The 13,309-nt window shown below is 48.0% G+C and overlaps 1 protein-coding gene across 6 annotated transcripts in view; it reads left to right on the top strand.

Annotated features, from left to right (window-relative positions):
- Window positions 1–13,309, top strand: part of LOC140715202 (LIM domain-binding protein 1) — a 94,506-nt gene that overhangs the window by 51,853 nt on the left and 29,344 nt on the right. The gene's annotated exons all lie outside the window — the stretch shown is intronic.

Raw genomic sequence — 13,309 nt, 5'->3', positions numbered from 1 at the left:
TGTGAGGAGTGGAAGATGTCTGAGCTTGCAGCTACTACACAGCCCTCAGAGATCTCTTCCTCTCCGTCACTGATGGCAAGGTTCTCCAGTGGTCATAGTCCTCCTCGTCATTGGAGCCCTGGACAGATGGACTTAGAAACTGTGATTGTGGTCAAACCCTTCTGTTCTTCAATGCCAGAAGCCCCACCGTCATATCTGAATCCCGTCCCCCCTCCAAACCCTCTCTCCAAGTGTCCTCGCCTCTGTCCTGCTTGGCTAACAACCTCCCTTAGGTTCCGCTGTCTGTCTCAGCTCCAGTGTCCCTCCGTCCCTCCACAGACCATTTTCAAAGTCAAGTTTATTGTCATCGAGCATAGAATAGTAGAGCTCAGGAAGGCCCTTCAGCCCATGATATCGTGTCGACTTTTAACCTACTCTAAGATCAGTCTGACCTTCCCTCGCAGACAGCCCTCCCTCTGGTTTTCTTCCATCCACTCATCACATGCGCAGGTGCAGTGAAAAACTTACTTTTCTGTTTCTTTCCTCCTTTATTCTCTGAACTGTCCATTCCTAACCTACTCCGTGGAGTCTCTCCCTCTCTAGCTCGTTATGTGAGGGGGGGCCGGATGTAGGGAGACCTGCAAGAAGATCTGGAGGAGGGGGAGGATAAGGGTATGGTGGTGAGGCTAACCTCTGATTACTGCGGGTCACCCTGCCCCACCCGGCTACTGATACTGGCCCACCCCCTCTTCCTCACCCTTGTCTGACTGGCACAGCAGCGTAGCCCAGAAACCCGGGGCTGCACAGGACAGTTGCTAACCTGCCTGCGAGATGCCAGCAGATCGTGGTCTCCTGATGGGCTGTGGGTGACTTGGCAGCTCTTTCCCAGCCAGTGGAGGTGGATTCATCCCACTTGACCACCGTCATTGCGTTAAAGATTAGCTTTATTTGTCACATGTATTTCAAAACATATGGTGAAATGCGTCGTTTGCATCAGCGGCCAGGGCAGTCGGAAGATGAGCTGCGTGTGTCGCCAACACAGCATGCTCACAACTTGCTAGTCCTAGTCAGTACACCTTAGGAATGTGAGTGGAACCTAGTGGAAAGCCGCACGGGGGGAATATACAAACTCCTTAAAGACAGCGACAGGAATCGAACCCCAGTCGCTTGCGTTGTAATGCATTATATAATCTGCAATGCTGCTGTTCAGACCATTCAGCTGCAGACATCCCTCTGTCACAAGCTCTGCTTCCAGAGCAGTTTCCTGGGCAGCCTTCGCCCGTCCCGACCGAACCCCCGTGCTTGGCGGAGCAGCTGCCTCACAGCACCAGAAACCTGGTTTCGATCCCGACCTCTGTCACCTTCCCTGCATGGAGTTCGCACGTTCTCCTTGTAACAGTGCGTCTATTCCCTCGGTGCTCCGGTTTCCTTCCACAACCCAGTGACATGCAGGTCAACAGTTAATTGCCTGCTGTTAATTTCTCCTAGTGAAAGTGAGGGGTGGTGGGTTAATGGGAATTTGGAAGAATAAAATAAGATTAGTGTGCGATTGGTGTAAATGCCTGGAATGGGATGCCAGTGGGTAGCGGTAGAAGCGGACCCTATAGTCGCTCTTAAGGGACGTGAATCTCGATCGTGAGCAAGCAGGAGAGATTTAATTTAATTTGGCATTGTGTTCAGTGCAGACTTTGTCGGTCAAAGGGCCTGACCCTGCGTTGTGCTTGATGGTTAGTGCTGAGCTGATGGGCTGAAGGGCCTGTTTCATGCTATGTGGTTATGACAATGTGAAGCAGATTATCTGGGTGCTATCCATCTCTCTGCTATTTCCAGGATATACCTCTGTGCACATGTTAATAGCTTACAGTTAACCTCGGAGCATAAAGTCAAAAGGAAGCAGCTGAGGTCAAAAACCATTTTTGTTTTCCAAGCCAAAAATATTGCGAGAAGCATTAGGTGGGAGAGGAGGGGCAATATTTATATTCTAGAGATACAACAGGGTAACAGGCCTTTCTGGCCCAAAGAAAACAACTAAATACTTTTATTAATATTTTTCTCTGGAAAATGATCATCGTAAACAATAGCCTGTAACTTGCCGTTCGGAGTTGAGCCTTTGAACTGCCTGTGTGACCTGACATTTTTTGTGGGCGAACTGAAGTCTCGTAGGAGCTGTGCACTGGTGGCATGGTGGGCCGAAATGAGATGGCGGGGCCTGGGCCCGAGTGTGGGGAATGAGCCAATGTTTGGGCGTTGCTGGAGTGGACTTGAAGGCGCTTTGGTGCGGCAGAACCGAGGTGAGCAGATTTGAGGTGGGACCCGGGCTGAATCGAGGCGGCAGGGTCCAGGCCTGAGAGTGTATCAAAGCAACGGGGCCTGGGTCCGAGAGCAAGGAATGACCCAAGGTTTGGACAATTTAAATGCCAGGCCAGATAGTAATGGTCAGAGTGTCGGGGCTGGAGGCGAGGATCGGGCCCGTTCTGCTCGCTGCTCTGTGACACTTAATTGTCCCTGTGCTGAACTGAGAAAGTGGCCTGCTCCTGAATCAGCTGACTTTGTGTCTGTGGACTCCCTTCCATAAACCTCAGTTCTGAATGTTACTTGCTTGCTTTTATCGTTTCCATCATTTGTATTTTCGCTCTCTGCATATTGGGTGTTTGACAGTTTTTTTCATGGGTCCTGTTGGGTTTCTTGTTTTGTGGTTGCCTGTAAGGAGACAGATCTCAAGGTTGTATAAAGTATGCGTACTTGGTAATAAATGTACTTGAACCAAAACACTACAGTGCCACCCCAGAATGATTTTCCTCAAGAGTGCGGAGGGATCTGGAACTCTCTGCCTGAGAAGGTGGCAGAGGAGGAGACCTTCCCCAAAGTTCAACGGTATCGGGGTCAGGACCCGAGAGCTGTTATCTGCAGGCTGGCAGATCCAGTGTGGGAAGGTGGTTGGAGTGGGGAATTCCGGCTTGGGTTGAGCAAGTCCTTAACCAGTTTGAACTCGATGGGCTGAACAGTTTGCTGTGTTGTAAACGTTCTGTGATTTGGGTGCATATTTAATTAGACCAGGAGACACAGGAGTGGAATTAGCCCACTTGGCCCATTGAGTCTGCTCCGCCATTCGATCGTGACTGATATATTATCCCTCTCAACTCAATTCTCCTGCCTTCTCCCTGTATCCTTTGACGCTCTAACTAACCAAGAACCTGTCAACCACTGCTTTAAGTATACTCAATGACTTGGCCTCCACAGCTGTCTGTGGCGATACCACTGGTCTTGGGCTGCCAAACAGAATAGGCTCCCTTTATTCCGACTGTCTTTCTCTTGCCAGTTTGCTGATCCATGCTCTCATCTTTCCTGTAGTACCATCTTGTTAAGCACCTTGTCAAAGGCCTTCTGAAAATCCAACTAAACAACATCCACTAAATAACTTGCCGATCTTTTTTTTCCCCTCAAAGAATTCCAACAGATTTGTCAGACAAGATTTCTCCTCAAGGAAACCATGACTTCAGCCCCAGTTTATCACGTGCCTCCCAATACCCAGAAACCTCATCCGTAATTATGGACTCCAAAGTCTTCCCAGCCACTGAAGTCAGGCTTACTGGCCTAGAATTTCCTTTTTCTGCCTCCCTCTCTTCTTAAAGAGTGGAGTGACATTTGCCACTCCTCTGGAACCATTCCAGAATCAAATAATCCTTGAAAAATCATTACTAATGCCTCCATAATCTCTTTAACTACCCCTTTCAGAACCCTGGAGTGTAGTCCATCTGGTGCTGGTTGTGTATTTACCTTCTGACCTATCGGCTTCCTAAGTACCTTCTCCTTGGTAATAGCAACTACACTCACTTTTGCCTCCTGACACTCTTGAATTTCTGACATGCTGTTAATGTCTTCCATGGTGAAATCTGGTATAAAATAGTAAGTTTGTCCATCATTTCTTTGTCCCCCCACTATCTCTTTTCCAGGAGTCAAATATCCACTCTTGCCTCTTTATATATCTGAGGAAACTTTTGGTATCCTCTTTGATGTTACTGGTCAGCTTACATTCATACTTTTCTCACCTATATTCAGATGGCAACAGAGCTGACCTTCACGTCATCTTTTCTCTCCTTTATGATTTTTAGTTGTAAACAAGAGATGGAAGAAAGCACAGCCTTGAGTTTGGTTCACAGAAAGAACCCATTTCTCCCATCTTGTCTAGGCCAGTCTATAACATTGGACTAGTCCCACTGTGTAGCTCCTGCCCCATTGCCCTGTAGGCCCCTGAACTTCCTAAGTATAGGGAGTGTTTCTGTTTCCTGCACCCTTTTAGGCTGAATCACCGCCATTTCATATCTGAATGGTCCACGAACCTTACTCATTATTTGCCTTTTGTACTATTTATTTTATTTAGAGATATAGTGCAGAACAGGCCCTAACATAGTAATTGTTATGTTTGTACTGTATACTGCAGCAAAACAACCTACTTTAAGTACAAAGTTCAGAGCACATTTATTATTATCAAAGCTTGTTCAATGATTTCCAGTTAATGTATATAATATGTCACCTGAAACTCTTACTCTCCACAGACATCCACAAAACAGAAGTAAAACCCCAAAGAATGAATAATGTTAGAACCCCAAATAACCCTCCTGTGCACAAGCAGCACCAAAGCATCACCCTCCCTCTCCTCCCACCTCAGCAAAAGCATCAGCCCCTCCCCCTGCACCACCTGGTATACACAAGCAATAGCAAAACCCCTACAGAGACCATGATCCCGAGTCCATCAAAAACACTGTCCACCCCAAGAGTTTGACGTGCCACAGGCTCTCCATCTCTGTGACGAGGGAGAGAGAGCTATCACTCCTGCCACAGTCCGTATACAGCCCTGAGATTAATCTGTGCACAGAGAACCATGGAACAGAGAGAACCGTGGAACCTGTTCAAAGAGAGAAATCAACCCCCCCCCCCCTTAGTCTGACAAATCTGATCTGTACAAACTTTCCTCCAGTCCACCTGCCAATAACTTGAGGCAGGTATTGACCTTCTGCCAAGGGAGATGGGGCCATTCTATTCATTTCGATGCTTGTGGATGTCTGTACATCAATTCAGCCTCCTCTCATTGCAAAGAACAGCAACTACAACATCGTTGGTCCCCTACATCGTAACCTTTGTCCCAGCAAGGGCCTGATCGTGTCGTCTGAACTCTCTCATACTGCCATACCGTGAGAACATATGTCTACATTTCTTTAAATGGACCAGGTTAACTTTACTGTGGGTCACCTTGGACAGGACCACCTGCAATATCAAGCAAACGACAAGGGTTGTTGGACTTGTATCACCTTCGAAGCACTTGGCTGTCTCGGTAACAATCGGGTCGAATACAGAGAATCAGCTTTGTTATCATTGACATAAGTTGTGAAATTAATTCTGCAGCGAGAGAGTACAGTGCAATGTATAAATTAAATAAATTAAAATAATATATAATAAATTAAAATAAGAAATATACAAAACAAACAAGTTGTGCAAATTGAGAGCAAAATAGTGAGGTAGTGTTTATGGGTCATAGACTGTTCAGAAGAGGTCTGATGGTGGAAACAAGCTGTTCCTTAAACGTTGACTATAGGTCTTCAGGCTCCTGTACCTCCTCCCTAATGCTGACAGTAAGAAGAGGTGTGGTGTGGTGGGGGTTCTTAGTGATGGATGCCATCTTTTGAGGCATCACTTGAAGAGGTCCTCAATAGTGGGGAGGCTAGTGAGTGTGATAGGGTCCTGACACATCACAGTCCCATCACATATTTACAAGTTAGAGGCAATATAGGTTAGAAACAAGGTAAAGCTCCCATTAAGCAAGCCCAGAACAGGAACAGCATAGGTTAAAAGCAGAGTGAAGCTCCCTCCTCACCTTCCTAGATAACAATGGCTGGACACCCAATATCCACCGATCACAGATGAGATATTCTGTAACACAAATGATCCTGCTAATGACGGAAATCTTGAGTAACACAAGATACTGGGGGATCTCGGCAAATCAGGTAGCATCAATGGAGAGGACGGTTAACTGATGAAGGGTGTCGGCCTGAAACATCGACTGTTTACTTCCCTGTATAGATGCTGCTTGACTTGCTTTTTGTGTGTGTGGGTCAGGTATTCTATAGTAGTTTCCATCTGGCTCATCGTGACTGTCCACAAATTGGCACCAGTCCCCCAGTGGGAAGGTTCCTCGAGGTAAGGAGTTTGGATAACTTATGTAAGGGATGGTCATTTAAAGTAAATAGTGTACCGGAAAATTTATCCCTTGTCTAATCCTTGCCCTGGGAGTGTGTGGTGGGATAGTGTAGAGAGAACCACAGCTGCCCCTGTTCTGGGTCGGGTGTGTTTGATGGTACTGATGAGTGTTACTCTGTTTCTAACTCATTGCTTCTTCCTGGGACTTTGTGATGGGATGTTTTTCTCTCCATTCTGGCTGTAAAGTGGAGATTGATAGGTTTTTGACTAGTAAGGCCATCAGAGATTACGGGGAGAAGGCGGGAGAATAGGGACCGAGAGGGATGATAAAAGGTGGAGCAATCTTGATGGGCTGACTGACTCAATTCTGCTCTTGTGTTTCAAACCCTTTCAAAATTTTAGTTACAAAACTTAGACAAAGATGTTTCACTGTGTGTGGTCCCTGCGATGTCTACTGATTCCAGAAGGCCTCCAGAGAGACAGTGTTCTGAATTTAGGGTACTGATGTATCCAGGAAATGGGGCAGGCAGTGAGCTCTGCAGAACCCTTGGCATCCTGCTGCCTGGACCTGCGGATGGTCCCCTTGGTCAGATGCAGAAGCAGACCTACCCGCCCCTCTGCCAAGGGTGTCCAATAATCAGGGGCAGCCCCTTCGGATGCTTCGATGGGGGCTGCAACTTCTCGGTCTCAGTACCTACGTGGAACCATGGACACCTGCAGGTCTGGAGTCCACAAGCCAGCAGTGATCTCCTGCGTGGAGAGACCTCCACAGGGGATCCTGTCACCCTTGCAAAGGCAGAACGCCATGGCGCGTTGGCACAGGAGATTTTGGGGGTGGCACGATAGCACGGCAGTTAGCGCTACACTATTAAAGCACCAGCAACCAAGGTTTAATTCCTGGCACTGTCTATAAAGAGTTTGCTCCCACGTTCCAAAGATGTATGGGTTCGTATCTTAATTGGGTGGCGTGGGCTGGGAAGTCCTGTTACCGTGCTGTATCTCTAAATTACAATTAAAGTGAGGTCAGAAGAGGAAGCTGCAGGGGTAAAAGCCCGTACAGGAGGTGCCTCTAGGTGCTGTGGAAGAACATGGAGGCATCTCTTAGGAGGGCGTGCGTTCTGTGGGACTGCTTCTCTGTGATTCCGATCCCTGACAGCACTGGGGGAGGAGCCTTGGGGGTGGGTGCTCCCGTCTGTCCCAGGTCAGTGGGGCTAGGCTCTGACCCAGAGGCAACCATGTCCCAGACACCCTCCGACATCGCAACATAGGTTTAGGCTTTGATTTATTATTCTTTATGACAGGGTTAGGCTAGCGCTGTAAATAGTGGTACACACTGCTGCTGCTGCACCAACAATTGGGGTTAAATTCCTGCCACTGTGAGAAATTCCTATGTGCTCCAGTTTTTTCCCACATCCCAAGTAAGTTTGGGTTGGGGTTAGTAAGTTGTGGGCATGCAACTTTGGCACCAAAAGCATGGCCGTTCCCAGTTCAATCCTTGGACTGTTAGACACCGACGCAAACGACACATCTCACTGTATGCTGCAATGTACTGTTCATGTGACAAAGTGTGACAGTGAGAAACCCGTCTGGCATGCTGTTCACTTCAATACAGCAGTGCATTGAGGTAGAACTATAGTGGAATGCAGAATGTAGCGCTACAGTGAGAGACGGCAATGCAGGTAAACAGCGAGGTGCAAGGCTATAATGGTGAGGTCAAGAGCCCATCTGGTCTTAACTGCAGATGCTGGAGTCTGGACCAACACACAATCTGTCATCGGGAGGAGGGATTGCAAACATTTCCTGTCCCATCCCAGACGCCGCCTGACCTGATGAGTTCCTCTGGCAGATTGTGCGTTGTCCCCTCGGACAGCTGAGGTCATCCCGAAGGCTGTGTCCCTGACCAAAATATTGACGTATCCCTGTCCTGGGACAGTGTAGAGGGAGCTTTGTTCTGTATCTAACCCGAGACAGTTGCTAATGGTGGGTTTAAAAATGGTTAGTAGTTTGCTGAGACACCTGACAGTGTAAGTCTAGTATTTGGTGTGACTCCAGACGTGTGCATTGTATTCATTGCTGTCGGGTACCAGATTGTGATAACCAGACAGCCGCCACTCATGACCTGGAGGAGATCAGTGGTCAGGAGGCATCCTATAGGCTCCTGGAAGGAGGCAAGAGCTGCCACCCTTGATCCAGGAGCAGCCAATGTGATGGAACACTGTGTTGCATTCTGATCACTGTTCGGGGCTGGGATGAAGGCGCTGGGTGGTTATAGAGGTCAGCTGTGTCGACCTTTGTCGGAGGCCCAGAAGCCGTCTGTCCTCGGGTTGGAGATCCATGTGTGGGGTGGCAAAAGGGGCTTCTTTTGCTGCTGCTGCTGCTGTTGTTGCTTGTGTTGTTCTGCTGAATATTGTGAGTCTGCTATGTTGGCTCCGGAATGTGTGGCAACACTTGTGGGCTGTCCCCACTGTAAACTGTTGGTTGCTAACGCAAGCGACACATTTCATGCTATGTTTCGATGTACGCGTGATAAATAAAAGAATCTGAACCTGTGTTTGTTGAAGGGTATAGAAAGCTGATAAAGTGAGTTTGTAGTGAACGCTGAGCCCAGAACCCAGCACCCTTGGTCATCTTGTGGCCTTTCAACATGAGCTACTGCAGGATGTCAGACCCTTGTCCATGTTCTATAAGACTATAAAACATACAAATAGAATTAATCCATTTGGCCCATTGAGTCTGCTCTGCCATTCCATCACAGCTGAGTTATTATCCCTCTCAACCCCTTTATCCTGCCTTCTCCCCATAACCTTTACTAAGCAAGAATCTTGTCAACCTCCGCTTTAAATATACCCAGTGACTTGGCCTCCACAACCATTTTGTAATGAATTCCACGGATTCACTGCTCTCTGCCTAAAGAAATTCCTCTACATCTCTGTTCTAAAAGACATCCTCCTATTCTGTAGCTGGGCCATCTGGTCCTAGACTCCCAAACTATAGGAAACATCCTAACCACATCCACTATTCTAGGCCTTTCAGTATTCAATAGGTTTTATTGAGATCTCCTTACCCCGCCCTCTCCTGTTCTTCTAACCTCCAGCAGGTACGGGTCCCGGGTCATGAAAAGCCCCTCGTACGCGAACCTCCTCCGGGCCCTCTCTAATTCCTTTCTTAGATAAGGGGCCCGGGACTGCTCACGATATTGCAATTCAGTTGCACGGTGATGAATCAGTGTTGGTAACTTCCTGCATTCTCTCTGCATGGTTAAACTCCATTTAGCTGCCAGCTTTTTGGAAGGAGAATCTGTAATTGCCACCAGCTTCTGTGTGAGAGTGTCCTTTCTGGTTTTGCTAGGATTATTGACTTCATGGGTCTCCCTGACTTGCTGAGTTCCACCTGCATTTTTAATTTTATTGACTTATTTTGAGATACAATGCTGTAAGCTTAATCACAGGACAGCTTACAACGACCATTTAGCCTACTGATATGTCTTTGGACTGTGGGAGAAAACTGAGTACCCGGAGGAAACCCACGTGCGCGTGGGAAGAGCGTGGGAATTGAGTACTGAAACGTCGTGCTAACCAGTACACTACCAGGGTGATTTATGTGTGCATGTTGCTGTGGGTCTAGCAGCATCCATGGGAGGAAAGGAGCCGTCAACATTTCCAGTCGAAGTCCTGATGCAGGGTTTCAACCTGAGACATTGCTTACTCCCCCTCCCTCCTCCGCCCCCACCTCCCACAGGTGCTGCCGGAGTCTCTACAGAGGAGTTTCTCTAGGTTCCAGCATCTACCATCTCTCGCACCTGGTTATTGTGCTTCTCCAGCACATGCTGGGCTGAAGGATTCCCTTCAGCGTCTGATGCTCTATCAAATGTTTAACAACGTTGGACAGAGGGGCTGCTCAGGAGGAGCAGGGGAGGCCATTTGTCCTCTCTGTGCTATTCCTCCTGGTGTGGTGGGGCAGACAATAATGCCGATATTAACATTTGAGATGGTTCAGAAGGTGATGCAAGTGTCATGGTCCGGGGAGAGGGCCGGGGGGGTGGGGTGGGGGTTGCTTCATACAGCAGGGAGGAGCAAAGACTCTGGATATAAAATGAATGAAGAGCACGATGCTGTTGATATTATTCTAAGCAAGCTGGGAAACTATTGGGCTGCACTTGAGGTGAGAGGGGTGATGTTCAAAGGAGATCTGCAGGACCATATTTTACAGAGAGTGCTGGGTGCCTGGAGTGCATGCCAGGTGGTGGAAAAGGCAGATACCATCAGGGCCACGTAAGAAACCCTTAGCATTACCAAACAGAATGATATAGCCCCCCCCCCCCCCCGATGTACTACATCAGACCCATACCCAGTGAAGGACTATGTCAAACTCCCACCCAGTGACAGACTGTTTCCCCCCCTCGATGTGCTGACATATCAGACCCCCACCCCATGACAGACTGTCTCCCCCACATACTATATTAAACCCCAGCTTATTCTAAGATCAATCCAGTGCCTCTCTCCCACGTATCCCTTTGTTTCTCTGTCATCCATGTGCCTCTCTTGGAGTCCCTATGTACCTGCCTCTTCCACAGCCCCAGGCAGCACGCACCCACCGTTCCTTCGCAGTGTGATGTGGGTGATCATGGTGTTTCCATGACCGTTACTGTTCTTGGCAAGTTTTTCTACAGAAGTGGTTTGCCATTGTCTTCTTCTGGGCAGTGCCTTTAGAAGATGAGTGACCTCGCCCTTTATCAGTACTTTTCAGAGATTGTCTGCCTGGCGTCAGTGGTGACATAACCAGGACTTGTGATGTGCACTAGCTGGGCATACGGCCATCTCCCAAGACTATGCGTGCTACACCTTCCCCAAGGGTCATCTGCAGACTAGTGGAGGGAGGGAGCACCTTACACCTCCTTTTGTAGAGACATATCTCCACCCCACACACCCACCACTCTGTTTAAAAAAACAACAACAAATAAATAAATAAAATAAACTACCTCTAACGTTCCTCTCTATGCTTTCCTCTCATCACTGGCAAACATCAGGCTCCTGAACCACATAACAATTACAGCACGGGAACAAGCCATCTTGGCCCTTCTAGTCCGTGCCGACGCTTACACTCACCTAGTCCCACCGACCTGCACTCAGCCCATAACCCTCCATTCCTTTCCTGTCCATATACCTATCCAATTTTACTTTTAAATGACAATATCGAACCTGCCTGTACCACTTCTACTGGAAGCTCGTTCCACACAGCTACCACTCTGAGTAAAGAAATTCCCCCTCGTGTTACCCTTAAACTTTTGCCCCCTAACTCTCAAATCATGTCCTCTTGTTTGAATCTCCCCTACTCTCAATGGAGTAGGGGTTTGGAAAACTTCACTCACCTCCATTCTGAATCAATTACACAACTTACGGACTGACTTTTAAGCACTTTGCAAGTCCAAACTTCAGATTTATTTATTTATTTATTTACTTGTTAGTTTTTTCTTCATGTTTGCACAGATTGTCTTCTTTTCCTGTGTTGTTTGTCAGTAGATTTTCACCGATTCTATCATATTTCTTTGTTCTACTGTGAATGCCCCCAAGAAGATGAATCTCAGCAGAGTGTACAGTGACATTTACATACTTTGATAATAAATTTGCTTGAACCTTAAAATTATGCCCCCTCGCATTACCCCCCTCGGTCCCCTTCTGAAAGCACTGATTAATGGTTCCCTCCCCCGCCTGGTGGTGGATTCCACGCTTGGCGGGAAACAAGTTTAACTTGCAGCCCCCAGTATCTTTTGCTCAGCATTTAATCCCTGCCCTCCTGGTCCCTGAGTGAGTACCCCTGATGAGCAGCTTCCCTGTTGAGACCTGTCAAGGTTGTTTCTGCCTCTGCCCGACCTCCTCTCAAGCTCTCAAACAAGCCCAGGGTCGAGCCCCCAGGCCTAGAACTGTATATGTAAACCTTTCCCACACCACTTTGGGGGGGGGGGGGGGGGGCTTGTGTGGTAATTAACCGAAGCAGAATTGATATCAGTTTCTTCAACCGGTTCCTGCTATTGCTGTCTGTGCCTCTAATTCTCGGTCTCAAGATGACTTGTAATCTGGAACATTTATTGGTTGACTGAGATGCAGTGTGGATGGAATAGGCCCTTCCACCCTTCAAGCTGCATCTCCCAGCAATCCTCTGATTTAATCGGTGCCTCATCACGGGACAATTTACAATGACTGATTAACCTACCAACCAATACGACTTCGGACTGTGGGATGAAACCCACACAGTCACGGGGAGAATGTACAAACCCCTTACAGGCAACGGGGTCATCTGTACTGTACTATAAAACGTTGTGCTAACCACTACCACACAGTACAGCACAGGTACAGGCCCTTCATCCCACAATGTCGTGTGTATGCGCCCTTAACGCCTGGTGAAGTACTCGGGGCGCTGTCATAACAAGCTTTCTGCACCGGTCGTTTTGGTGATTGCTCATCGTACGGTGTGTCTTGGGCATCTGAAACCTGGCGGAGCCCATCCTGCTCCAGGTGTTTGGAGCCGGCTGGATTCGAACTCGAGAGCTTTGGCTCCGAAGTCCGGGCCTAATGCCACTACGCCACCAGCCGGCTCTCCAGTGGTGGCCTAGTGCTGGGCGATTAAAAATCACTAACCCCTTGCGTTTTCACAATGTTCTTCTCCTTCCATTTTCCTCACATTCATGTGCCTATTTGAACGTCTCTTAAATGACCTAATGTATTTGTCACCCACCATTTTGTGTGTGTGTGTGTGTAAATAAAAATAATTCTGCCCTTTGCATCTCCTTTGAAATTACCCCCTTTCACCTTAAATGCATACTCTCTGGTATTAAACATTTCAACCCTGGGTAAAAGATGCTGTCTGTCTCCTCTATCTTTGCCCCACATAATGTTGTAAACCTCTATCAGATCTCCCTTCAGCCAGCCATTTTTACCAATCTGGCAAAGCTTTTGGACACCTTGAGCCCTCCATTCCTGCACCCCCCCCCCCCCCCCCCCAGATCTGCAGCTTGTTGGTCTTTCTTCGAGGTTTGGTCCTGGTGAGATGACCCCATGCCCGTTAAGCCAAGGTGGTGAGGGGTGTACTGTGGATGTTTTGTTTGAGAGGAGAGGCCTGCTGGGAGCAGTTCAAATGG

This window comes from Hemitrygon akajei, chromosome 23 (genome assembly GCF_048418815.1).
Source record: "Hemitrygon akajei chromosome 23, sHemAka1.3, whole genome shotgun sequence".
Lineage (NCBI taxonomy): Eukaryota > Metazoa > Chordata > Chondrichthyes > Myliobatiformes > Dasyatidae > Hemitrygon > Hemitrygon akajei.
Note: the sequence above shows the minus strand (reverse complement) of the source record. Positions and strands in the feature narration are given on the sequence as shown.